Here is a 25,796-nt window from a genome sequence, read left to right on the forward strand (position 1 = left end):
TTAAACGAAGCAAAGTAACTTTCCAGATCTTGGCTTAGCATTTAATTGACACAAAGAGATCAAAGAGTCAAAGATAAAAAGAGATATTAAAAATCTTAGTGGTTTCTTTTTCCCATGTTAAATGCTTCTGCATTTTCTGAAGAAAATGAACATTTTTTGTAATATTTGCACTACCTTTACTAAATTAACTTAATCATGAGCAGAATTTGAAAAGAAAATAATAATGCTCTGTATTTCTTTCAGCTTCATGAAGCAACATGTAAGTTAGTGTATTGTAGTGTAATTGTATTACATTATTGCCTAGAAGACCCCATCTGCTAAGTAATATACATACATAGTAAGAAACAGAACCTGTCCCAAACAGCTTACAGTCTAAATACACAAGACAGACAAAGGAATTATCATTAACCTAGAAGGGACTAAGGCAAAAGACTTGCCCAAAATCACAGAAAAATTCTCTGGTAGATCCAGGAATTTAATCCACGTCACTTGAGTCCCAATATGGTATCTTTACCACAATACCAGTCATGTTCTCCAGAAGATGATGGCATTTAATTGATTTTTGGAGGGCATTGTCAGGAGGTGAGAACCTCAAGTTATAAAATAAAGAATTGCCTTAAAGCTTTTCAGTGTGTGATCTGGGGAACAATCTCTCTGTGCCTCCTTCTGTCTCCACCTTGTAGTGATATAATTCAAATAATCATGAATAAGTGTAGGCTACTCAGTGAGATGTATTTGAATTATTTTTTTTTTTTTTTTTTTTTTGTGAAAAAGGCTGCTTGTTTCTCTTTCTATCATACTACATCTCCCTGAAGGAAAAAGAAAATCATTCTATGAACAAAACTTGCATTCGATAAAAGGACATGAAGAAAGAGAGAGACTCATTTTTTACTGTATGGAAATTTGTATCATGCAAAACAAAAAAAAAAGAAAAGAAAAGGTCATCATCCTCTGGTGGACAGTATCTGTGTTTTGAAGAATGGAAGGAAGGGGATTAGGCAACATCCTTATTCTACAAACAAGTTGACCATATATAGCATTCTGGGGTTCAGAGCTATTATATTATACTATTATAATAGTAACAGACTCAGTCAGGATGCTATTCAGAATAGCATTAACCTGGCAACTGACTCTTATTTCTACAAGAGTGTAAGTTATTATTCTGTCTCTTATTTCTACAAGAGTATAAGTTAATATTGGCTATTTCTTTGCTTAAAAGGGGTCACCATTCAATCCCCAAATCAAAGGGTCATCCAAAGAAAAATATGTATCTTGCATGACCAACTGCACAACACAAATTATAAATAGGAAATGATTAGTGACCAGTTCACAAAAACCTGACAGGCTGAAATTTGCTGATCCTGAATATTCAGCAAATAGTTATGAATTGCAAATGCATCTGTAGAAATGAAGATCATTTGGCAAACAGAACAACAGAATAAAAAGGCATAATTCCTCAGATAATATATATATTTTTGCAATTCAGCCAATTCTAGAGACTATATTGTCAACCTCCAAGAGCTTAATAGTATACTACCTCTATTTACAGTAATTCTAAAGTCAGACATCCTACCTACCAGTAGAACCACAGATGATAAAAAAATATATAGTTTAAAATCTTCAGCAGAAACCAAAATGATTGGCTTCTTATCTGCTATGTACTCGGATAATAGACTCATTTTTTCTTGATTTTGTTTGAGAAAACAGAACCTGTCAACAATCACCAAAAGCAATTAGGGAAAATGTTCCTAAACTACTGCTAGTGTGTCAACAATATGTAGCACTTATGAATGGGTTTGTCAGGGGCCATTACACTCCTAAATCAGCAATATGCTTCCCCAGAGTCAACTCAGTACTTTTGTCTCCATAACAGCATTTGCTGTGACAACATGTTCAAATATCCCTATGTATACAGTATGGTCCAGCGCTCAAGCAATTCATAAGATATAACCACATATCCATTTGCTGCAGCCATGTTTCTGTTTCCACACAGTCACTAACAGTTGGACAAATCTGTAGAACAATCATTAGCAAAGAAATCTGAAAAAACAAAGAAAAATATAACAATTGAACAGCACAAACCATCCAGTGAATATTGAATGGCTCTTATAACCAACAGTTAATTCCTACAGAAAAAAAATTGGGCAGCTCTTAGGTGCATTCACAAGCTTCCAGAAAGACAGGTGAATGTAATTCTGAACCTAGTGGCCTACCCAGTCAAGTTCGGATAACATAAGTCTCATATAACTATTTTTATTGCAATGAAAGAACATTTATTCTTTGATTTCTTAAACAGCCCCTATCTTTACTCTGGATGCACATAAAGATGTGGAAACAATAGCTACTGAACGTATCAAAGCAAATAACCATTGGTACCCAAGCCATCAATCTAACAAGTTTGCTTGCACAATATTGATAAAACATCATTAAAATGCATACTGTTATGAGCTGGGTGAAACCTTGAGTTAAAATCTCTTTAAATTGAAGTGGGAATGAATCCCCCAATTAAGTTATTTGTAAGAGTCACTTGAGAAGCCACACCTAAAACAAAGACTAATTTATAGCTGCCCAGAAACAAGAACCAGCATTCTAGGAACTCTAGGATGAAGGTTTTGGTTGGATATTATGACCAGGTTGGGCGACTGCCAGAGAGCTCTGGACCCACAGACTTAACGGCAGGATTTGCCCCTGATACTACAACACTACAGCTGGCTAAAGTTGCAAGATTTTAGACATTGAAAAAAACCAAAACAAAAAACACTTTTCTGTTGGAGTTGTGATGCTGCCAGGCCAGCTGTCAGCTCTTGCCCAGATTGCAGACATTAGCTAAGAACTGACACACGTATAGCTGAAGACCAGACCAGTTCACCTGTATGTTAGTTTTGCTCAAAACAAGTATTAGTCTTATAAAAAATGTATTTAGTGAAATACTTGTAAGTTGCTGTATGCATCAATCTCAGTTGTAATGTCAGTATTCCATGCTAAAAGATAATAGGTGAATCCAAGCACCGAAATCCTCCCCCCTTTTCCCTTCCACGCCCCTCCCTCACACCCAGAAGGACTATCAAAATGAGACGGGCCATCTATGAAAATTGCAATACAAAGGACTGATTAATGGTGTGACCCGTCCATGCCTAGGGTAGCCACCTGAAAATGCCAAGGTCAGGGCAGTCTGTAAAAGGAGAGCAGAATCTCCCAGCACTGGTGGGTGACACTGAAGTCAGATTTCCCAACCAGCCACAAACAGTGCTTCTGATTCCCCACTCTGGTTATCAAGAAGCCAAAATAAAATATACCCAGCCCCCTTTACTGCATTTCAGTCTACCAGCTCCCAATCAGCCACTAAGTCCAGTAAAGAGACCAGTTATTTAAAACTCTATGCTCTTTTTACCAAAAAGGTTTCTCCTGACCCCAAACGGTCAGCCACAATACCAGATCAATATAAGTTTGGATCTTACCCAAAATACCAGGCTGCCAGCCAATCCTTTAGTAACTAAAACTAAAGGTTTATTATAAAAAGAAAGAAACGAACTTTAAGAGAAATGTTAAAGGATTAAATCAATCAGATACATACAAATGATTTGAAAGTCCATATATATCAGGTTTCTAGTAGAATTGTGGAGTTTGCAGGCTTGTATAGTCCCTCTGGTGTACATCTAGTACCTGGATGGGTCTCAGTCCTTTGTTTCACAGCTTCAGTTCAGTTCAGTTGTAGATGAGTTGATCTAGAGGTAGGCTGGAGACTAAAGATAGACTAAAGACAAAATGGATGTCATGCAGCTGCCTTTTATGTCCTTTGACCTTTTCCATGCTGCTTGTGGAAATTTACAGGAATAAAATGGAGTCCAGAGTCACATGTGTAAGTCCTGGTGACTCATGAGGTATATCCCTGGCTCCCCCTGGGCCCATTGTACCTGTGAATTTCTTTAATGGGCCATTAAGCAGGCTAGTGCTGCAGCCATCCTGTCTGGGGTGTCACCCAGACACAGAACAATTTGAAATACAGATATATCAAACATCTCCATAACTTCCATTACACATATAACACATGAACATAAACATTATCACCTTACTTAGCACATTATAGCCTTTCTAACAGTACCTGATATGGCATATCTTACATGAACTATTATGATTTTGACATATAGATGTTAAATATAATAAATGCCACCCCCCAATCTAGCCAGCGTGACAAATGGCCCTATCAGTCCTAGGAAATACTAGGTTGAAAGCAGCTTGTCCTGTGGATTTGGAAGCTGACTGAAGGAAATTCTAATTTTTAGAGGAATTTTTTCCATCTTTTTGTCTGTTTGAACTCTGACAAGGGCAGAGACTCTAAACTGAGGGACAGATCCCCAGGAGCTGCGTCCTGGGCCCACCCTGAGAGACATTTTGAATTGACAGATCACTACAACTCTGTCACTCTTAGGATTTAGATGATAATTCACTTGTGTGTATATGTTTGCTTGCTTTAACCTGTAAATAACTTTCTTACTTCTTTTTCCTAGTTAATAAATCTTTAGATAGTTTATTACAGGTTTGGCTACAGGCATTGTCTTTGGTGTAAGATCTAGGGCACCAACTGATCTGGGATAAGTGACTTGCCTCTTGGGACTGGAAGCAACCTAAATGAGGTGTGATATTTTGTGTAAGTGATCATTTATCACGAAGTCCAGTTTGTCTTGGTAGCTAGGTAGAGAGGAGAGTCTAAAGGGATTTCCTGTGACTCCACGGCAAGACTGTTGCAGAGATCCAGGACTTCGCATTTGTCACTGGCTTGGTGAAATCTAATTATAGAACATACAACCATTTTGGGGTGTCTACCTGGTTTATGACAGTCTGCCGTGAGGTAAGCACTGACAGTCATGTGCCATTCTTGACAGCATGACAGGAGTCAGAAAAGAAATAGGCTCATTAGAATGTCTCTCTCTACTCTCCTGCAGTGCTAAGCACAATATACAATAGGACCAGATACTGCCTTTATAATGGGCCATGGGACAAATTTCTTATTCTATGAAGTTAATCTAGCTAAAACTTGGATTAGCAAAATAATTCACAATGGAAAAGGAAATAGGGGCGGTAACAAGCTTTATGCACTGGCTCAGACAGACAGAGAGTGGGTGTGAATCTTTACTGAATCTAAATAGTCTTTTATTCAATTAGTCTTCCTTAGCTCAGAGGTTATAACAATAGTAACAATCTCACATTTAATACAGAACCTTTCTGCCCAAAGGATAACTTTGACCTTTATAAGCTTAATATCAACACCAATTTCTACAACATTTAATGATCATTTTAACTCTCCCTTCCCAGTAATGGCCAGGCCTCACACTGCTTAACACAGGAGGCCCGATGGCAGTCACAGCACAAGGTTTTAGACGTTATAATTTTAATTGTCTGCTAACAAGTCATATCCAGACAAGTCCTTTTAATTTGTAATTAAAGAACCAGAAATCAGCTCCTGAAAGGAAGTTAACGTGACTATTTAAAAACTATTGAATTTCAGGGATCAAATATTAGGTTGCTCTCGGATTACATGCCTTCCATCCCTGTCTGCCATAAAGTTATTAAGCAAAAATAACAGTATATGAACAGGTATTTAATAATAATAGGACATTTTCAAATGAGTCTCATCCTGACCTCCATTGTGAATGCACAATTCAGCACATGAAAGCACATTTTAACACACACATTCACTTCTGTACACAAGTACAGAATTCACAAGCACAATAACTGTTCGCACTTGATTTGTTCCCCCAAATAAGGCTTTAATGTGTATGAATAATGACATTTGTTTTCACTATAGGTGAACAAAAAGAATTAGATAGTCAACAAACATAGGTTACCTTTAAATAATTAGTCTGCAGAGTTTTACCCAGAAAGACTCTGACTGGAATTTATTGGAAAGAATTTTCCTAAATTAGGAATATATGGCGGCAGCTTTATTTATGAATGGTTTGTGATGATATTTTCCAGCAACTCCCAAGAGAGATGTAGATCTGGCTACATGCTGTTTTAGAAAAAAATAAGAAAATCTTTTCCAATATTGCCCTTTTCCACTCTGGGCCAAACCTGACTAGGTGAAAAAAAGGGAGCACAAATCACCTCCAAATTCCCCACAGGAGAATTTCCTTGCATGAGCTAATCCCTAGCAAGCGTACAGTCAGGAAGAGGTCCCCGACTACCACCCAACCTACATCCCTTCCTCTTGGGTGTGGTGAGCCTTGGGATAGGTGGCTCCTCCTCCCTAGCAATTGGGATCTTCTCCTTTTGTCCTGTTGCCAATACAGCATACTGGTTCTTGATCTTGATCGACAGGGGACTGGGTCGAGGGTGGAGCACTGTGTACTGCCTAAAGTGGCCAGCAGTTGGTCTCCTTCCTTCTCTGGTGTTGCTTTAGTCATCTGTACTATAGTCATCTGTAGTCAGTCATTCTTCATCTTGAACATCTCCATGTACATACTGCCAATGCATTTATACTGATGTGAAAAGTGTACTTAGGATCTGTAGGAACTTTTGCCATTATGTAAGGCAACTGAGTAACTTAACAGAGGACAAAATTACCAGTGTTCTCCATTACAGTACAAAACACAGTATGGAATTCTTCTTATTTTTAAGTACTCATGAAAGATGCTAGATTGACAGTCTTGGACATTGAAATTCTCAATTTATACATAAGGGCAGTGAAGGATCCTTCACAATGTCCTACCCATGTGTTTCAGTCACCTAGATAGGCTACTTTTGGAGCTGAGTAGAGGAATTCAGTCTGAATGCCATGAAGTCCTTCTTCTCCCTGTTGAGAATCCCAGCATTACAAGAGGTGTTTACTTCAGTGGTAGTTTCTGTGATGTGGAACCTGTCCATTAGGAAATATACTATAAGACCAACAAATTAACTTCACACAAGCTATTAGCCAGATGGTGACTGCTTGCATTCATATTTACCTGGGCCCTCATCATACTAATGGGACTACATGAGGGCAGAGGTCCACAGAGGTGGATTCCTCTGGAGGATTGTGGTCCGGAGGTGGATTTGAATTGGCAGACTTCAGAGGAAACTTAGCTGTATGTCCCATTTCCAGTCCCCTAAGCCAAAATATGACACCAAAACTTTCAGGAGGATGCAAACTTAGTATAAGCTATTATCAATAATATTTTTGTAGAAAGTTGATAGCTGTTCATTAAACAAGGTTTTATATTTTTTATTTTTGAAGCAGTTTAATTATTCTTTCAGATCAGATCATCATAAAGGCAATCTAATTTTATTTCATTTTTTGTGGGCAGTGGAGAAGACAATAGAATCTCCAATTAATTCATAACTTTCCTTTGACAAATTTAAATTTGTATTCTGGCACTGTAGCTCTGTTATTTTGTAGAGATTAGATTTAATTTTTAATTCAGTAGTCAAAAATTAGCAAATTTAATCTTCAAATTGTGCAGTACCTATGTAAGGCAAAGAATTGACAATAAGACTCATCATATTGTTCTTAGAGCCTCGCTTCTCTTGGTGAAATGATCCAAACAGCACACATTATTGACTTATTTCACATGATAATACATCTAATACCAATGTCAAGAGGACAAATAATAGGCTTAGCATTTTCTGCAGAGGATGGAGGATAGATATTTTGCGTGTGTGTGTGTGTGGGAAGATAATTTAATCACATCTGAATTTTCGTTGCCTGATAAATTACCTCTGCTACATCTTATGTCTCTATTCAATTAAACAAATATTCTAGTGATCCAGCATTATTTAACCATGATTAAACCCATTTAAAATGAAATTATATTTTTCCCTCATAAAAGGTTCTTCTAGGAAATGCAGCGTTTTTCAGCTTTCTACTTTCATTTAGTCCTCATTTGTGCCAAAAGAGCCAAGTTTGATTCTAACCTTGACCAAATTAGTAAGTGAGAATCATTGAGAAAAAAAAGTTTAATCTCGAGGAGTAAAAGGTTTATATTAATATGCTGTCATGTAACGTAATAGAAAGAAAAGCAATTCCATGATGCTTGAAATGAGTAACATGCTCTAAAATCATTTGCAAAATGTGCTAAATATTTCTGAAGCTAGATAATCACAACCTAATGGAGTTGTGCCAATTTTTTGCCTGCAGTTAGCATTTGCGTGCATAAGAACACCAAGATAAAAAAATTTTATAAGCTGGCCTTTTGATTAAATACTATTTATTTATCTTTTGCTCAGTATTCAAGTGGGCTCAGCTATATGACCTCTGGTATGGTATGACATTAGTAGCACTAAAGTTATCAATATGACCCTCAAAAGAAAGGTGAGCCTGTTTTTGACAAGTAAGAAAAAGTCTGGATGCTTCTTTTCAGCTGATACAGAATCTGCAAATTGGGTCTTGTACTCTCCCAAGTTTAAGCTTTCTTGGGAGGTTTTAGGTACAATTCACATTCAAATATCCATCTTTCTGTGCCCATAATAGACTCATAGACTTTAAGTTCAGAAGGGACCATTATGATCATCTAGTCTGACCTCCTGCATATTGCAGGCCAGAGAATCTCACCCTCCCACTCCTATGATAGACCCAAAAACGTACTGAGTAACCTGAATTACTGAAGTCCTCAAATAATCATTTAAAGACTTATAGCAAAATCACCATGAACTCTAGTTTAAACCTGCAACTGACCCGGGCTCCATGCTTCACAGGAAAGTGAAAAAAACCCAGGGTCTCTGCCAATGTGACCTGGGGAAAAATTCCTTCCCATCCCCAAATATGGTGATTAGTTAGACCCTGAGCATGCAGGTAGTGGAAGGTTAGTGGGTGTATATGGAAAGAATTACCATTTTATTCCGCAGAATCTAATTTAAAAAAAAATTATAGTCCACAATCACCTTTCAGAAGCTCTCCTGATACTATTACAACATTGCCCCTTGATACCATCATTCCTTTCTGCCATTCCTTCATGTTACCTCTTCTTGTGGATTAACTGTAACTCATACACCTTGACTGGAGTAGTACTAGAAGATTTGAATTTCGAAGACTGAAGAAAGCTCTGATTGATACAGTTCAAATATCAACTCCCCATATCTGGCTCTTATGGAACAAGGAAGAGTTTACACAGTACAGAAAGGAGGAAGGGAAAACTAAAATAGTACACACTGTTAAGTAGAGGCTTTGTAAGTGCAGGGGTTTTTTCTTCCCCTGCTCAATTTGTGCTAACTGCTATCCCAGTTTGGCCAGGTCACTGCTGGGTTTTAAACACTCATCCCAGCAGCTTCTAGTCCTGTCCAGAATCCCAATGGGACACTGACAAAGGGAAACATTTTCTAATACCTCAGGAGGGGTGCTGAAAGGTTTTGTGTCCATGATGGAGGATTTGAAGTTATTTTTTTCAGCTTCTCTTTTTCTCAGCTTCTGAGAAGATGATAGCCTAAAATTCTCCAGGAACCTTTTGGCACCTTGAAGCCTGGCAACTCCCATGCCTCAGCTTTTTTGTCTCTGACAAAATTCTCATCATGTCATTAGTGATGCCCCTGGCTGAAGCAAGCCTGAGACATCTCTTTCTTGATGGTGTTTTTGGATCAGTCTAGGAAAAGTTATTGTTTAGATTCTCAACCTTAAACTGGGGTGCAAAAAATCTCTGCACAGGGATGGATGTGCCTTAAAGTGGCATGATACAGTATTTTGTTTTGTTGCACATGAATAGAGAGCAAGGTTTAAACTGTTTTTCATAAGAGCAGATGTTCAGCTGGTGTAAATTGTCATAACTCCATTGACTTCAATGGAACTATGGCAATTTACCTCAGGTGAAAATCTGCCCCATAATTTATTGACCTGCTATTGAGTGCAGAAATGGTGAGTGGGTAGGTCTGTGTGTAAGAAAGAGTGAGAGAAGCAGAGAAAGAAGAGATGGACGGAAGATTCTATGATGGGGTGTATAAAGAGGTACTGCTTTGCTAATAGGGATGGACTGAAACTCACATTTTGCTGTATCAGGGCCTTAAAGTTTTCAATGTGGATAAAATCCTCCCTTCTAGAAGTTTCTTATTATATCCAAGCCATTTTGTTCATCCCTAGTTAGTTGCTATTTGACAGGAAGAAAGTAAATTAATACCTAAAATAATACTAGGCCCTTTAAATAAAAATCAAATTTTGATCTAAAAAAGAACATTTTTTTTAATAAAAGCAAAATTTAATAGAAGATTGATAATGACCAAATAATATTTAGACTTTTTTGTCAATAAATAGGCAAATGAAACAGGAATATGCGATTTGTAAGATTACTTGATGGATGTAGCACTAAATTGTGCAAATAGGTAAATTACAGTGGATACGGTTTCTCGAATGTATCTCTTATGGTGTGTTTATGCATCTGTGACACACTGCGCCCCCATGTACACCCTTATGGTGTGATTGTGTATCATTCATGTTCACCCTTATAGTGTAGTTGTGTATTGTTTAATGCAAGATATGTCATGTAAGATGTTTTTAGAATGCTCATGACATACTGAACATTGTTGTGATAGTAATATGTCTGTTGCAATGTCATGTGTATGGTTCTGAGGCTTCGCTATGCAATATTCTCAAATGTGTATCTCATGGCTTGAGAAAGATCGAAGCAAAACTCTACAGAGCTGAGAAGCAATTAGCACTTCATTAGGATTTGTATAGAACAACCCAGCTCAGCATTCCACAAATAAAGGACTGGTTCAGACATCAGCAAATGAATCCACAAAGGACCACAGTGACTCAGCGCATGGCGGGAGCCATACATAGACATTGTCTGTCACCTGACTCTAAGGGGGTGGGGGGGGAAGGAACATGTTGAAAAAGTGAGACATTTTGGCTGCTCTCTCTCTTTTTTCCAATCCCATCTACAAACAACATCAAGCAATTGAAGTGTTGATCACAGGGGGAGGGCCTGGTTGGAGGTAGACCAGCCAGCCTGTGGTGAGAATCATCTAAGACTGTAAGGTTCCTGAAAGTGTTAAACTTAGTTTAGAATGTGATTTGCCTTTTATTTACTTTTGATCAAATCTGACCTGCTTTCCTCTGTTTTATAATCACTTTAAAATCTTTCTGTACTTAATACATTTGTTTGTTTGTTTGTTTTACGTAAAGCAGGGCATGTGGTTTAAGGTGTATAGAGACTCCATTTGAAGTAACAAGGCAGGTGCATATCAATTTCTTTCATAAATTGATGAACCAATGAGCTTCCAGTGTGCAGCGGACAGCACTAGGGTTGCATCTGGGGTCTAGTGTTACCTGGGGTTACACCATTTCATAATCCCATGAGTGGCTGGCTAGAGGCACTCACTCACTGAGTTAGGATCAACTTGCTTGAAGTAGGCTTTGTGTGTGCTGTCCCAGGAGTGGGGGTTCACATAGCAAAACATGTGCAAGATGGGCTCCAGGAGTGAGGGATTGGGGTGACACAGCAATATACCAGTCCAGATAGCAGAGGGGAAGATCACAGCATTTCAGAGGTTTTATTACCCACAAATGCAATTTTTGTGCAGCATCAGAAAGAATCTTTGAAGAAGTACATATATTTCTTGGGGCTCATGTATAATATAAAATATAATATAATATAATAATTAATATATTTCTTGGGGCCCATGTATAACAACTCGATCATTGCTTCCTCTGGCACCAAGTAATACCAGTGTGATAACAAAGACATTGCTTGTTGTCCTCTTGCAGTGACAGCCTACTAGCTAAAATGATAACATGGTACCTGAAGGTATATTGTAATTCAAAAAATATTATACATGGCCTGATAGCAAAGATTCAAATGAGACCAAGGATTGAGAGTCTATGCTATTTTATGTCTCTGTGTTGAATTGGAGCTAGCTGATTTTGGTCCTAAAGAAATGAAGAAAAAGGAAATGGAAGTGAGGCATGACATGCCAGCTATACCAGGCACACACACTGTAATGGATAATGATGGACTTCCATTTGGTATTCTGATATTTTGCTGTTCTTCCAGATAATGCTGCAAAGACAGGAAGATATAATACTATCGTGCCATGAAGTATTTTAACAGAGAAGAGGACCAGGATAGCTTCTAGTTGCAAAGTAGCTATTTATTTCTTATAGGAGAGCTTTTGGCAAGGACTGTAATGATGGAACACTGGATTGTTATCATTTTGAGTCCTAATTGCTATTGGTAATGGAACTTATATACACTTCCTGGAATCCTGGAATGTTACTTGATATATATTATTGTAATAATTGTTCTGATTCTGTGTCTCATTATTATCAAGCCCTCAGAGACATTCTTGGCCCTATTCCCCTAGATTTGGCTTCCCTTAAATGAAACCACAAATGCTTCTTTCCTTTCTCAGTAGTGTACAGCAAGATTCTGATTTGCAAGGTCAAGAATGTTTTCTGTCATTTTCTATTAGGTAATAGCCATTTTGGTTGTAATTTGTCTGTAGCAAAAAGAAGTTTTAATGGCAACAAAGTGGTCAAGGATCCCAGTGAACAGAAAAATCTACCTTTCAACAGAAAAAAACAAAACAATACAATATTGTTATTTAAGTCAAGAAGTGGTCTACTGGCAATATGGAATATGTACCAAAGATAAAATGAGTTGTAGGATCATAGATAGCACATATCTATTATGTCACATCTTTTAAAAGGGTCTCAACCCTATGCTTTGAATCAGACATTTCATGCTCAACATTAACTGTAGGTGAAATTCCCTGTAAGTGAAATTCACTCTTTTGCAGCATGAGATCTATGTCCACCTGAAATCCCATTTAAGCCTACAAAATAGACAACACTGGGATTAAAATGGCACATAAAGCTGTTGCTGGGCGTCTCCACAGGGTTGAACTTCTCATTGGGTGCATACATAAAAGCATTTTGATGTCTACCTGATTTTCAAGTATAAATATTATCATTTGTGGACACAGTGAATTGTGATGCAAAATTGCAGGGGCAAAAGTAGTAGCCAACAGTGACGCTGTGGGCAGCTACTCTATTCCCCTATTAGGACACTATTCTTCCATTCAATATTTTTTCATTTCCATTTTATACTGTTTATTATACTTTATTTTCCTGAGATCTGAAAAAATTGGAAAACCTGCAGTATACTGTGGAGAAAGATAGAGAGATAATTATAAAAAGTGCATGATAGGTGACATCAGTTACAGAGTTATCAACAGTTTATTTTCTAGTGCTTTATCCAGCTTTAAATGCCAGGGGCACTTTCAACACTTTGTGGGCTTCTTGGATTCTCTGCTTGCTTTGTTTACCTTCCACATATTACAGTTAATTATATTTATTACCAATGAGATTTGCCCTTCAGATCCTGCCTCAGGACATGATACTGGATTCTGTGCTTCCTTTGCCCTTCTATTTTATTTTATTTTATTTTAATTATTGTCATTTGCTCTTTTGCTTTTATGGGTTGCCTTTCACAAATATTTGTCGATATCATGATATGAGCCATCAATGCAGTGCGGATGACAAGCAGATTTGTTTCTCTGTCCCTAAACTAACACTTTGATTGTAATCTATAGACATATATGTCAGATATCTGCTTTTGGATGTCAGACAACTTTCTTAAAAGCCGCAATTCTAGTTGCTCTTTGACCTTGAATATCTTATTCTTCCTTCCTACTTGATATTCCTTTTAACAGAAGCCAAATTATTCTTTGGCTAGATCTACATTTTTCTTTGATAGGTAATAAGCATTTGAACTATGGAGTTAGAATTTTTTTTTCATTTAAGGTTTCATTTAGTTGAATCTTGCCATTTCTCTGGCTGTGCATAGTTCAATCTTGAAATTATCATTCGAGATGTGGTGGATTAGGACAAAGTTAATCTACTATAGTTAGCCGATTTCCCTAATGTTGTTCAGATAAACTTTGGTTAGTTCAGAATGCAGATGATAGGAACAGAGTGAAGACATGAGAATTGCCAGGTTGATTAAGTGTGTGTATGTGGAGGGAATTGAGCAGGGAGGCTGGGGGTAAATGCACAGAATGGGAGACTGTAACATAAATTTATCAGAAAAGTCTCCAGTCAACAATTATGACAAGACTGAAGGATGTGAGGGGCACATAGATAGAAAAAACAGAGAGGGGCAAAACATAAAGGGATAGATGCTCAGATGGTATGAATTGTCACAGCTCCATAGACTTCAATGGAGCTATGACAAGTTATAGCAGCTGAGGATCTGCCCTGAGGTATCTAGAGTTTTGAATACATGGGGGGGCTGATAGATCTCTCACTTATACTAGGGTAATAGTGGTGTAATGGAGTGGAGAATCAGTCTGCATGAAAGAAAAAAAAAAGTTGGGGTGAAATCACAATACTGGGAACTAGGTGAGAGAAAAAAAAAAACAATCAACTTCATTCAAAACAGTAAGGAACTAAACTGCAGGCTCAACATAAGAAAGCAACAAGACAACTTCATTGGATAGGTTCTTGGTCTGTCTGTACATTGTACTGGGCTAGACAGACAGCCATTAATAAAAGAGGTAGATACCGTACTATCCACCTTAGTAAAACAATGGTGATTTGGTTTATTAAGCTGTTCCTTGCACATCCTTGTTAAATTGCCACTTCTACAATCTATACACAAAGGGTTCCCAAAACACACAAGAAGATGATCTGGGTTAGACAACAACATGATTGGCCATAACCTGACCCACACTAACACCTCTTTGTGCTGCTCTGGCAGCACAAGGAAGCCTTGAATTGCCCTATATGAGTGGGCATAGAGCCAGCATTACTAGATCTATGCCATCCCCTCCTTCCTGCCCTGAGTCAGCAAAAAGGAGTGCAAGTGCATGACCAGAGAGCACAGCACTCCCATTATCTGGCTGGCCTAAACAGTGGCTCGGGGGGAAGCTGTTCCTTTCTAGGGTGTCTAAAGGCATATCTACACTGCAATTGGAAATGTGATTTCAGCACAGGTTGTCACACCATGCTAGTTTTAATCCAACTAGCATGCCCCAAAATAGAAGCATGGGCTTCAGCACTAGCTAGCAACACAAGTACCCACCCAGAGCCCACAGAGTGTTTGTGCAACCTGCACAAAAGCCCTTTCTGCCACAGCTACAAAGCTATTTTTAGCCAAGTTGGGTAAACTAAAGCTAGCACAGGTACATCTTTCCTGAGCTCCAATCATACCTCAGCTACAGCGTCAAGAAGGTAGCCTCTCATGGTTCAGATTCGCTTCAGGAGCCTTTTTGAGGTTCTACCCCTCAGAAATATTAATTCTCTGTGAAACGAGGGTTTTCAGGGAGACTAAAACCAAAACTACAAAATATTTCTTGGCATCAATTTATTTATAAAGTTGCTTCTGTATTTAATCACCTGTACTTAAGAAGGCGAAAATATACTGTTTGTTCTTTCGAGAGGAAAAAAGTTTTTAATGCTTCTTATAAAAAGTGAACACATTAGTCAATATGCTAATGTGACTTTCCTTCCTAATACACTTATAAATTGGGCATTCATGAACAATAATCACCACTGACTTCTGATTTTTAGACACAATAGGTTTGGGTTGGATTTTTTCTTTTTTGTGACCTTGATTTGTAAGTAAAAAACCATGCATCTTACAAAACCTCTCTCTCTAAAAGGTTAAGCGGTATAGTAACATAAGAAGTAGGGATTAGCATGGTTATATTGCTTAGGAAACGTCTCTTTTTGGCAACCATGTTTCACTAATCTGTGTTTATTTGTCTCTATCAGCCAAGCATTGAATAGTGATAGTGAGAAAAGGTTTAAAAGGTTTCACATGTTTTATAGGGGGACACACTCAGTTTATTCCTTTTAGTTAAGATATTTTCAGTTAACTTATTCTTGCTGGAATATTAGGTCCCAATCCTGCAAACATGTCTGCATGCATTTAACCTTAAGTGTGGGAACACTCCCATTGACGTCAATGGAGCAACTCAAATGTTTAAAGAATTTAAAGAATTGGAGCTTTAAGGGTGACATTTTCAAGCTAGTTTTCTATAGTTATTGTACATTCATTGCACCTTTCACAACCTTTACTATGGAGCAAGGACTCCTACCCTTTCAAAATGTTACGCAAGTAGAATAAAACACAAATGTATATGTCAGGCTCAGCCACACTGACTCTCAAAAAGAATTTATGCTTTCTATGAATACATATGTGACCTACTTTGTCAGTCGCATCTTCCTCTAATAGCTGGTCCACTGAGGATAACAGCTTACTCCTGCTGCCAGCTATATTAATTGCAACCCTCTAGCTCAAATGGCACAGATCTGTGCTCCAGTATTTATGGTCCAGGTTTCACATCCTGGTGATTGTGGGGAAGAATGTAGGGCATCATAGTTGCACAGAACAGAATTTGTTTAATCTATTTTTAAAATCTAGGAAACTGCACACACAAACAACTACAGAAACTGTTAAAAGTATGTTATTAAGATTATGAAGTTAAGCACTCTGTATTTGCAAATACTAGAATTCAAGTTGTTTGTGCAACCTGAATTCTGCCTCTCTATTCACTATCACAGTTTTTTTATTGTATAAAACACTATTTTTCTGTAAGATCCTTGGATTTTAAAATTGTTTAATTCATTTATATCTCATTAAACATTTTATGTTTCTTAAGTAAGAGATGTTCTTAAACCAAATCCCTATATTTGTTAAGAATATATACCCTCGTAATCCTTCTGTTGAGCAAACAGCCAGTTGCTCTAACAGCCCATTCATTTTGGTTTGTGAGTTTGTAAGCTACTCACACACACATTTGCACCCAGGTGGTCCCTTTTACACCTACAGTAACAATAACTACTAAGTCAACAAAGATCAGTTAAATCAAATTGCAAAAGTCAATGGCACCACAGCTTGTGAAACACACTTTGCATTCAGTATTCAACAAGATTGATTAAATTGTACCAATAATTATTTGTAACATTTCACACATCTACAAACTGATAACATTCCTTATGTGAATTTGCTTTGTTTGTTCAAGATTCTCACCTAATTACTATTAGCCAGATAAAGTGATTCTTACTGGTAGCTACATGTATGTATAATTAGCTAAGACTACAGAAAACTAATTACTTACCACAAGAGTGAAAAACATTTGGAGACATTTAACTGTTATGTATAAGCTTACCTGTTTTTTCTTTTGGGGAGGATTACTAAATCATAAAGCCACTTTAAGGATTTTATACCCCAAAAAGCAAAAACAATAAAAGTTAAATCTTAAACTCCACCCTGAGCTCCAGGGCTGCTGAGGATTCTTGCAAGCTTCTGTGTTGGGAGAATTTTATACATTTATGGTTAATCTCATGCATAAATTTGTAATATTATCTTCTTTCTTTGAGGTACCCTAGGCAATCTATTTTTTCTCCTCACCACTCCTGTACTTTTTAATAATGCTAAGGTTTTGTGGCCATAGGACTAGATTATTAAAAAAAAGCATTCCCAAAGTGCACTCAGTCAAAATGCATATTTTGAATAAAATTTACTTTCTTCAAGCAGTATAAACCTGGTGATTTTTTTTTTTAATGTCTGTAAATGGCATGGGCCATTACAGTACCTGATTAGAAGGGGAGAGGTTCATAATCCCTGCTTCATCTTCTGCTGCTCCATGGCCAAGTACACAGACTTTGGGGCATGACCAAGCCTGCTTTCCTGCACTGATTGCTATTGGCTGGGAGCCACATGGGGCAAAGAGAGAAGACAATGAGCCGTTAACCCCTGACAGACAGAATTATAATCAACCTGATAGAGTGGACAAAACAAGTTGCAATCACCAATTGTTATCTCTATTTGGAAAATACAAATATTCAAAAAAGGAAAAGAAGAAATAAAATTGAACCTGGACACCACACAGTGTCCAACAATGAATGGGCTTTCGAGGGCATGTTACTGCTGACAGACTGTATAATGTATTTTAGCCAGCACCATCTGATTCAATAAATGAGGATACGAAGGATGAGATGGGGAGGTGGAGAGCTATGGTTCCTGGGGGGGAGCATTCTTTGTCCATAAAAAATGTATGTAAAAGCTCCCAGACACTATGGGAATGGGTATTTTAGAAAAATACACAAAAAACAAATAATCACAGTGTTTTCATCAGGGTTACACTAGGGATGTAAACTTAGTGAGAGTCACTTGAAAACATGTTAGATACTCTACAATATCTGGTTAGTCATCAGGGTGTGTTATATCTCCTGTTGTGCTAGATATAAATTTACAATGTGCACCTGCTGGTGGACAGCTCAGAAATACAAAAGCTAAGCAGGCAAGATCAGGCCAGCATGATTTTATTATTATTTATTTAAATGACAGAATGGAAATGGATGGCTTTCAGTGTCTTACAGGAGTTCATCAAGGCAGAAGTGTATTTTTGTTGGAAAAGATTGCTTAGCCTGTGTCTGGACTGATGTAGAAACAATGGGCCACACATTGTCTGCTTTACTGAGTTTATGTTTGGCAAAGCAGCAGAAGGGACAGTCATGAGCCAACTCCCCTGATTCTTTGGTCAGATCACGCTGCGTTTCCAGTTAGAACAGCCTATGAACTGCTCTAATCTCCACCAGATGACAAAAGTCCCTAAGGATTAAAGAGGATTCTGGCCATTCCTCCCCCATCACTGATATGCTCCTTCACACCAGTTGCAAAGAGAACAGAGCAAGATGTCAAATCTGCCCCATATGCACTAGTTTTCTTTACATATTGGTAACCAATGAATCAGGAGTCACAGAATGGTTGCTATTTGCTGCTAGAAAACATTGAATACAGTAGGGATCTGTAAGTGGCAGAAGCAGATGCCATTGCTAGTACTGTGACTTATTCCTTAGAAGATTCTGCTGTGCCAGTTATTCTCCTGTCCTCGCTGCATACCCAAAGTGCATATTGTTACAGAAAAGCCAAGAAGATTTTTTCAAATAGTTCATTGGCCAAAAAAATGTACTTTTGGTCAACCCAGAACTGTCTGCAAATTTGACACACTACACACACATATATATATATATAGTGGAAGGACTAGATTCAAAATGGGATTTTGGCACTATAAACAAAACAGAAACAGGAGTTTTCTCCCCTTTTTATAACTTTTAGCTCAGTGTATACGGTTATCATCTGGGATGTAGTAGGTTCAGGTTCAATTCCACCTTCTGCCTGATATGGAGCAGGGATTTGAATTTAGCTCTCCCACCTGCAAAGAGAATGCCCTACCCACTGGACTATGGGACATCCTGGGACTTGTCTTTCAATCTCTCCTGTGGAAACTTTTCTACTTGTTGTAAAATACTTGAATGGTCATGGAGGAAGACTTGAACCACTGACCACAGGGCTAAAAGTTATCAGGGAGGAGAGGCTCCTCCTCCTGCCATTTTATGTATCTAGCCTTTTAAAAATGCCTGAAAACAACATATTTTGCATCAAATGAAATCCTTCTTTCAACCCAAAGTGAGAGTCTTCATTTTGTGGAAAATTCTGAAAAAAATTGATTTGGTTCAACATGAACTATATTGTTTGTTTGCTTTTCAGAACTGCCAGAAAACCCCCCAGCTATTTGCCCTGCTTTAGTTACAGAGTGCCTTGTTTCAAGCCATGGGGAAGCTGTGGAGCATTAATAATTGCTAACGTAGCAATACCCTACCATTTGTCAATCATTTTCTGAACCAGAGTAGGTTTATTTCTGGCTGGGTGAATTCCACAGACTTCCTTTATATGAATAAAAAAATCATGTTCCAAATACCATATGAGCAGTTGCTGTTCTTTGTGACTGAAGATGCTGATGCTGATGCTGATGATGGTATTACATGTTGTGGATATGGCTGTGGCTAAAAAGAACAATGGATGGGCATCAGTCCTTTCTGCGTAAAATGCTTACTTAATTCCGAGGAAGGGATTGTAGTGTATGCTTGCTGAGGCTGCTGCTGTTTATGCCTCAGCTTCTGTGCCTCAAGATCCATAAAATGGTTAATCTCGACCTGGGTAATTCCATCGTTGATTTACCAGTATGATTCATTGCTGACAACTCCCAGCTGTCGTCAATGTAGCACTGTTTCAAGTTCACGGTGTCCTTGAAGTGTTTCTTTTGGCTACCTCATATGCAGTTGCCCATTTTCAGTTCACCATACAGCAACTGCCTTGGCATTCTGGAGTCGTCTATCTTCAACACACGACAAGCTCAGCATAACTGTGATGAGAAAAGCATGCCTTCAATCCATGTGGAGTGACTATGTTCCAGATCCTAATTATTGGTAATTTTATTCTGCCATTTAATGCAGAGAAAGGCATGCAGATGTCACAAATGGAACTTTTTTAGAAGGTTAACGTGATGTCTATAGCAGGTCTAGGTCTCATACCCATACAACAAGTTGGACAGGACAACCTTTTTATAGACTTTTAACTTTATTTGAAGCTTAATAATATGTTGCTGCCAGACTCTGCCTGACATTCTGCCAAATGATGAATTGGCTTTGTTGATATGATTTGTCACCTCCTTGTCTATAGTAATATCATTTGACAGTATACTAACAAGATAGCAGAATTCTGTAACAGCATTCAGCTGTGTGTTTCTTCTTCTTCTTGCGTGTGGTGTAGAGTTCCATTTGAGCATTCATTCAGCAATTGTATGTGGCAGACCTCAGCCATTCCAGTTTTTGTCATTCAGGATGCTGAAGGAAAACCATCCTCCTTCAAGGCATGGGTGGGGCATTCCTCCACATGAGGGTCCACTGTTTGTTGTTCCAGCTGTGCATGCAGGAGTTAAAGCACCCAACACCAGTCCTTAAGCGGTTTAAGCGGGTCCACTCCTTTCATGGCAGACTGTACCCTATGGGTGAGGTGGAGATGGGAGGCAGTTGTTGCCGTCTCCCAGAGCGTTTTTCCATCCTCCACTGGCTCATGACCCTCTCACTCTGGCTTTGGCTATGATCTGCTTGTATAAAGGTCTGAGCAACTCTTCTGAAAGACTGGAGGCTCCTGAGGCATTGAGCCAGTAGAAGCTGGAAGATCCTTTCATGAAGGGAGTGAGTAGTCTGTTAGCAGCTTTGAATGCTGCCTGCCTGGTTGCAGCCAGCCATCTCAGGTGGTGGGGTGGAACACCAGACAGAATGGGCAATTCATAAGATTGTGTGGTGCGTAGGCATCCGCTGATAGTGTGAAGGGCAGCACTGAAATGTGTGTCCAGCTTAGGTGTATGTGTATTCCTGCCTCAAGAAGACATGCAGTATTCTGCTGGAGCATACACAAGTACCAATGCAGCAGAGTTCAGGGTTGTGAAATCCACACCCCAATCATAACTGCACCGCCTCCGCAGCAGGTTGATCCGGGCTGCCACTTTCACTTCCACTCTATTAATATGATGGCGGAAAGAAAGGGTTCTGTCCAGCTTTACCCCTAAATGGGTAAATGGGAGAATGGCAGGGATGATCCGTTGAGTCGGATGATGAGTTCTTTGTTTGCCTCCCTGTTGTTCAGGTGGAAGACTGTGCAGGTTGTTTTTTGAATGTTAAGGTGAAGCTGCCACTGATGATAATAGGTATGAATTGCTTGAATGTCCCTTTCTAAGTTCTGTTGCGTGTCCTCAAAGGATTTGCTGGAAAAGAGAATGGCCATGTTGTCAGCATATGTGAGTTTCATGCCTGAGGTGTATGGAAGGTCAGCAGAATAGAGGTTGAAGAGCGCAGGAGCCAAGACTGACCCTTGTGGGACACCATTTTTGAGAAGCCTTGTCTGGTTGGACTGTCCATTGATTGTAACGTGGAAGCAATGGTTGGTGATGATTTCTTGTATTACACGTGTCATATGATGGTCTTGGAGGCAATTATATAGCTTGAGGAGAAGGCCACTGAGCCAGACAGTTTCATAGGCTGAGGAGAGGTCAATGAACATGGCACGACACTTTTGGTTGGACTCAAAAGCTGCTTCAACATAGTCTGTGATTGCAACGACCTAATCTTCTGTATTTCTGTTCTTCCTAAAGCTGGCCTGCTCTTTAGGTAAGGCCTGCTCAATTTGTGGCTCAGTCCTGTTTAATATTAAGCGTTCCATAAATTTAAATAGAACTGACAGGAGGGAAATGGGATGGTAGCTCTTTGGATCATTGTTTGGGTTGTATATTTTCAGAATGGCAACAATGTTGGCTCTTTTCCACAGGTGGAGAAATTTTTCTCTGGGTAGGCAATGTGACATGAAGTCCCTCAGCCAGTCTAAGAATAGAGCACCTGCATGGATGAGCTACTCGGGGTATATGTTGTCAGGACCTGGTGCCTTCCCAGGCTTAAGGTTGTCCAATGCAGATTTGAATTCATATAAGGAAAATTCTCGTGACTGGTCGAGGTCAGCAGATGGTGAGTGTCTTGCATCCTTAAACTTGTTTTTGATCAGGCATGAGAAGACTATCTGGATGGGTGTATTTCCCATTATTAATAAGGGTGTGTACACTATCATCCGCTGAGACAGGGCAAGGTTCTCGCTTCACCGACTTCCCTATGAGCAGTTGATTGTCTGCCATGCTTTTCAGCCTGAGTGGCTGAAGCTGATTCCTTCAACTGTCTCTTTACATCTTGCTTTCCTTGCTTTGTCCAGTCTAGCTTTTAGGTAGTGTGTGGCTTTGATCACTTCCTCTTCATTTGGTGCGCTTTTGAAAGTTCGATGTAATTGCTCACATTCTGCATCCTACCCTGGAATGAAAGTCCACCATCTGCCATGAGGGAATGCATGACTTGGACACAGTGACAATTCCATCACAGAAGGCAAAGTAAGTGTTATTAAGGTCTGCAGAGTCTGAGTGGGGTAGAATATGAACTAAATCGTCATTTAAGTTGCTGAAACGTTCCCAGTCGGCCTTACGGATGTTCCGCAAGGAGGGAGTGAAGAAGTTGGGGTAAGTAGTGGGGTGCCTTTGAGGAGAACTGGTTTGTGATGGGAGCGGGGGAAATGGTCAAAGATTGTTCTAGTTGGTATATCACATGTGCTATCACTCCACCAGGTCAAGTCTGGGCTAGTTGATGTATTCCAGCGGCTTGAATAGAAAGTGCCCAGTTTGTTATTGTAGAGCAGAGTCAGGTCCAGTTTGGAGGCCCAGTTGCTTAACATCTCCCCGTTTGCTGTGGAGTAATTATAGCCCCAATCAGTGTGCTGACAGTTGAAGTCTCCCCTATACACGGTGGATGATGGAACCAATGGGAAGTCATTAGGTTGCTGTATAGTGGATGGGGTTTTATACACATTCACAATGTTCAAGTCTTGTACTTTGTTGGTGTGCCATTATAGTTCTATGCTTGGTGAAGACATAGCTATTGTTATGCAGTCATGTACAGTAGACGTCACATAGGAAGCAGTTCCGTGATGGGGACTGTCGGTGAAGGCAAGAAGCCTGGGATGCTAGTTCTACTCTTATTGCAAAGGTGCATCTCTTGCAGCAATAAAACAAGCACACATTGTCAATGCTAACAATGAGCTTGTGTGTTGCTGATGGTAATTTTTGGTTTGATGTAGGGTTTCCCTGGTGTAGGTTGATACATGGCTTCTGTCTTTTTCAGATTGATTGTCAGCCCATACATTTATGAAGTCTCTGTGAATCTGTCCATAATCAATTGTATCTCTTCTAGAGTATGTACCTCTAAAGCACAGTCATTGGCATACAACAGCTCGTGAGCAATTGCCTCAAAGAATGTATTCTGAAGACTGAGGGAGGACATGATTATAGTTTTCAAGTTCATTAAAAAATTGTTTTCGTTAACCTAAACAGGGAGAAGCAGCAATGGGTTTAAATTGCAACAAGGGCAGTTTAGGATGGACATTAGGAAAAAACTTCCTAACCATCAGAGTAGTTAACCACTGGAATAAATTGTCTAGTGAGGTTGTGGAATCTTCATCTGATGTGTGGGGTCAGAGAAAATAGAGAGAAACAGAATAAGAGAGAGCACAAAATCTCCCAAATGAATCCCTATGATTGCACAAGTTCCAGGACTTTTTAAAAAGTCTTTTTGATTATTTTTTAAATAACTCTGAACTGCTGAAGAATTTAGAATAGAAATAGAAAAATCTCAACCATATGACAAAAGCTTTGTTCAAAGCGGAAGACACCCTTCTCTTTTAGCAAAATTATATTCCCCTTGGAAGAAGATGGTTCAAGTTTTACAATTCACAAATAGACACTATGGCCACATCAACTACAATGGCTTCAAATTGATCAAATCTTCCAAACAATTAAAAATGTATAAATCGATCTGGTTCTTGGCCTTTACACTTTGTTACAATTTGCAAATGCAAAATGGCTCTAAAAAAATACACCCAAACAAAAATATAGTACGTACATGGTGGTCAAATGTTACACCCAATTTCCCCAGGTGTAAAGGACCCTGCAAGGTAGGGAGAATCAGGCACACAATTGCTTACTTTTGATAAGTGCTTCCCAAGATTCCTCAGTCACTTACACCTGTGCAATGTGAGTTTAAAATGCTATCAAGTCCAAATAGTAGCATTTTACATCCAGTTTGCATACTCTCAGTGTTACTGAGAAGCGGAAGGAGGGCAAAGGCTGGTTTAAGCCACTTTTTTGATCCTCATATCCTGGAGTTGGTCAACCAGTCTGTTGAATAATATAAAGCAGCCTCAAGATTGCTCAGATGCAAGTAGCCACAGTGGGCTTTCCAGCAGCCAGGGATCACCAGAGCACAGGACCACTCCACCCAGTCTCCTTTTTTTTAAACCTTTGCTTATAAATCAAAGGACTGGTAGCAGCTCCTATGCCACCCTATCTCAATAAACCTACACTGCTGGGAAATCCTCAGATGAAGGGGGAATCCTCCACTTGGCAGTGAAGCTATCTTTAAAGTTATTTTTTACCTCTGAAGTTGTATTAAGCAGCCTCAATAGGGCCAAAGAGCTAGCCCACTTCACACTTCACTATAGAAAGTGGAAGGCCGTGAAGAATAAAGCCATCTATGTGCTTCCCCCCATTTATGACTCCTTAGAACTGGGTGTCACACTTCAAACACACTGTAGAACCTTCACAATGAAGAATGGAAGTCCTTATAAATTCTCTCTGAAGCGAGATAAAAAAAGAAAGTTTCCTCAGCTGTCATTTTGGTTATCTCAAAGTTTATGTATTAGCTATCATAATGATGCAGACAGTGTAAAAAATGGAAGTCCTAAGTCTACACACTAAAAGCACATGTTCAAAAATGTGCCCACACAATTTCATAGACAATTACTATGATTGTAGAAGGAAAATGAGTGACTCGAAAAACAAATAGCTGTACATACACCAGCAATTAGACAAAAAATGCAACTATAGTAATTACGAGTGAAATTGTGGTCTTGATACACCCATAATTTGGATCTCAGGCCTCCAAAAAGTTCCCCTAAACCTTAGAAAAAGTTCACAAGGTAAATTAATGCAGAGAACAGAAAATTCACTCATTCCTCCCACAAACTGTCCAGGTAAATGTGTTTTCTGCAGAGAACTAAGCAGAGACTGGGAGGATGCAACTCATACCCATAAGCAGTCCTCAGGTACCACAATATTAAACCTAAGATAGGTATATTTACTGGTAAGGATGCATGCTTGCAGCACAGTCTGTCCAGGAACAATTCCAGTCTATTCCGTCCTATCAAAATAGCCCTCAGTGCAAGCTTGTTCAGAGTCAGCCCAGAACTATCCCTCGATGGTGCACAGGTGATATAGAAGTTCACCTCTTCACAGCCCCATCACAGGGATTAAGCTGTATGGTGAGCAGAGCTTTCTGAAACTGGATTAATTTCTCCCAGGAGACATAGATGGTCACCGTCATCAGATCGACCTACCTCGATCGATTGAATGATCAGTGAAGACCAGCTCAATCGATCCAGAAGTCTATGCAGTAA

The 25,796-nt window shown here is 39.0% G+C and overlaps 1 long non-coding RNA gene across 3 annotated transcripts in view; it reads right to left on the minus strand.

Moving 5' to 3' along the window:
• Nucleotides 1–25,796, minus strand: part of LOC137166276 (uncharacterized) — a 112,139-nt gene that overhangs the window by 50,704 nt on the left and 35,639 nt on the right. Inside the window, exon 1 of one of the 3 annotated variants that reach the window (XR_010923616.1) lies at nt 17,503–17,593. The exons of the other annotated variants lie outside the window; for them this stretch is intronic. This is a non-coding gene — a long non-coding RNA (uncharacterized lncRNA). Of the gene's footprint in view, nt 1–17,502; nt 17,594–25,796 lie in introns of those variants that run through there. 3 annotated transcript variants of the gene reach the window in all.

Source organism: Emydura macquarii, unplaced genomic scaffold (genome assembly GCF_026122565.2).
Source record: "Emydura macquarii macquarii isolate MOO-44397 ecotype Brisbane River unplaced genomic scaffold, CSIRO-AGI_Emac_v2 contig_2825, whole genome shotgun sequence".
Lineage (NCBI taxonomy): Eukaryota > Metazoa > Chordata > Testudines > Chelidae > Emydura > Emydura macquarii.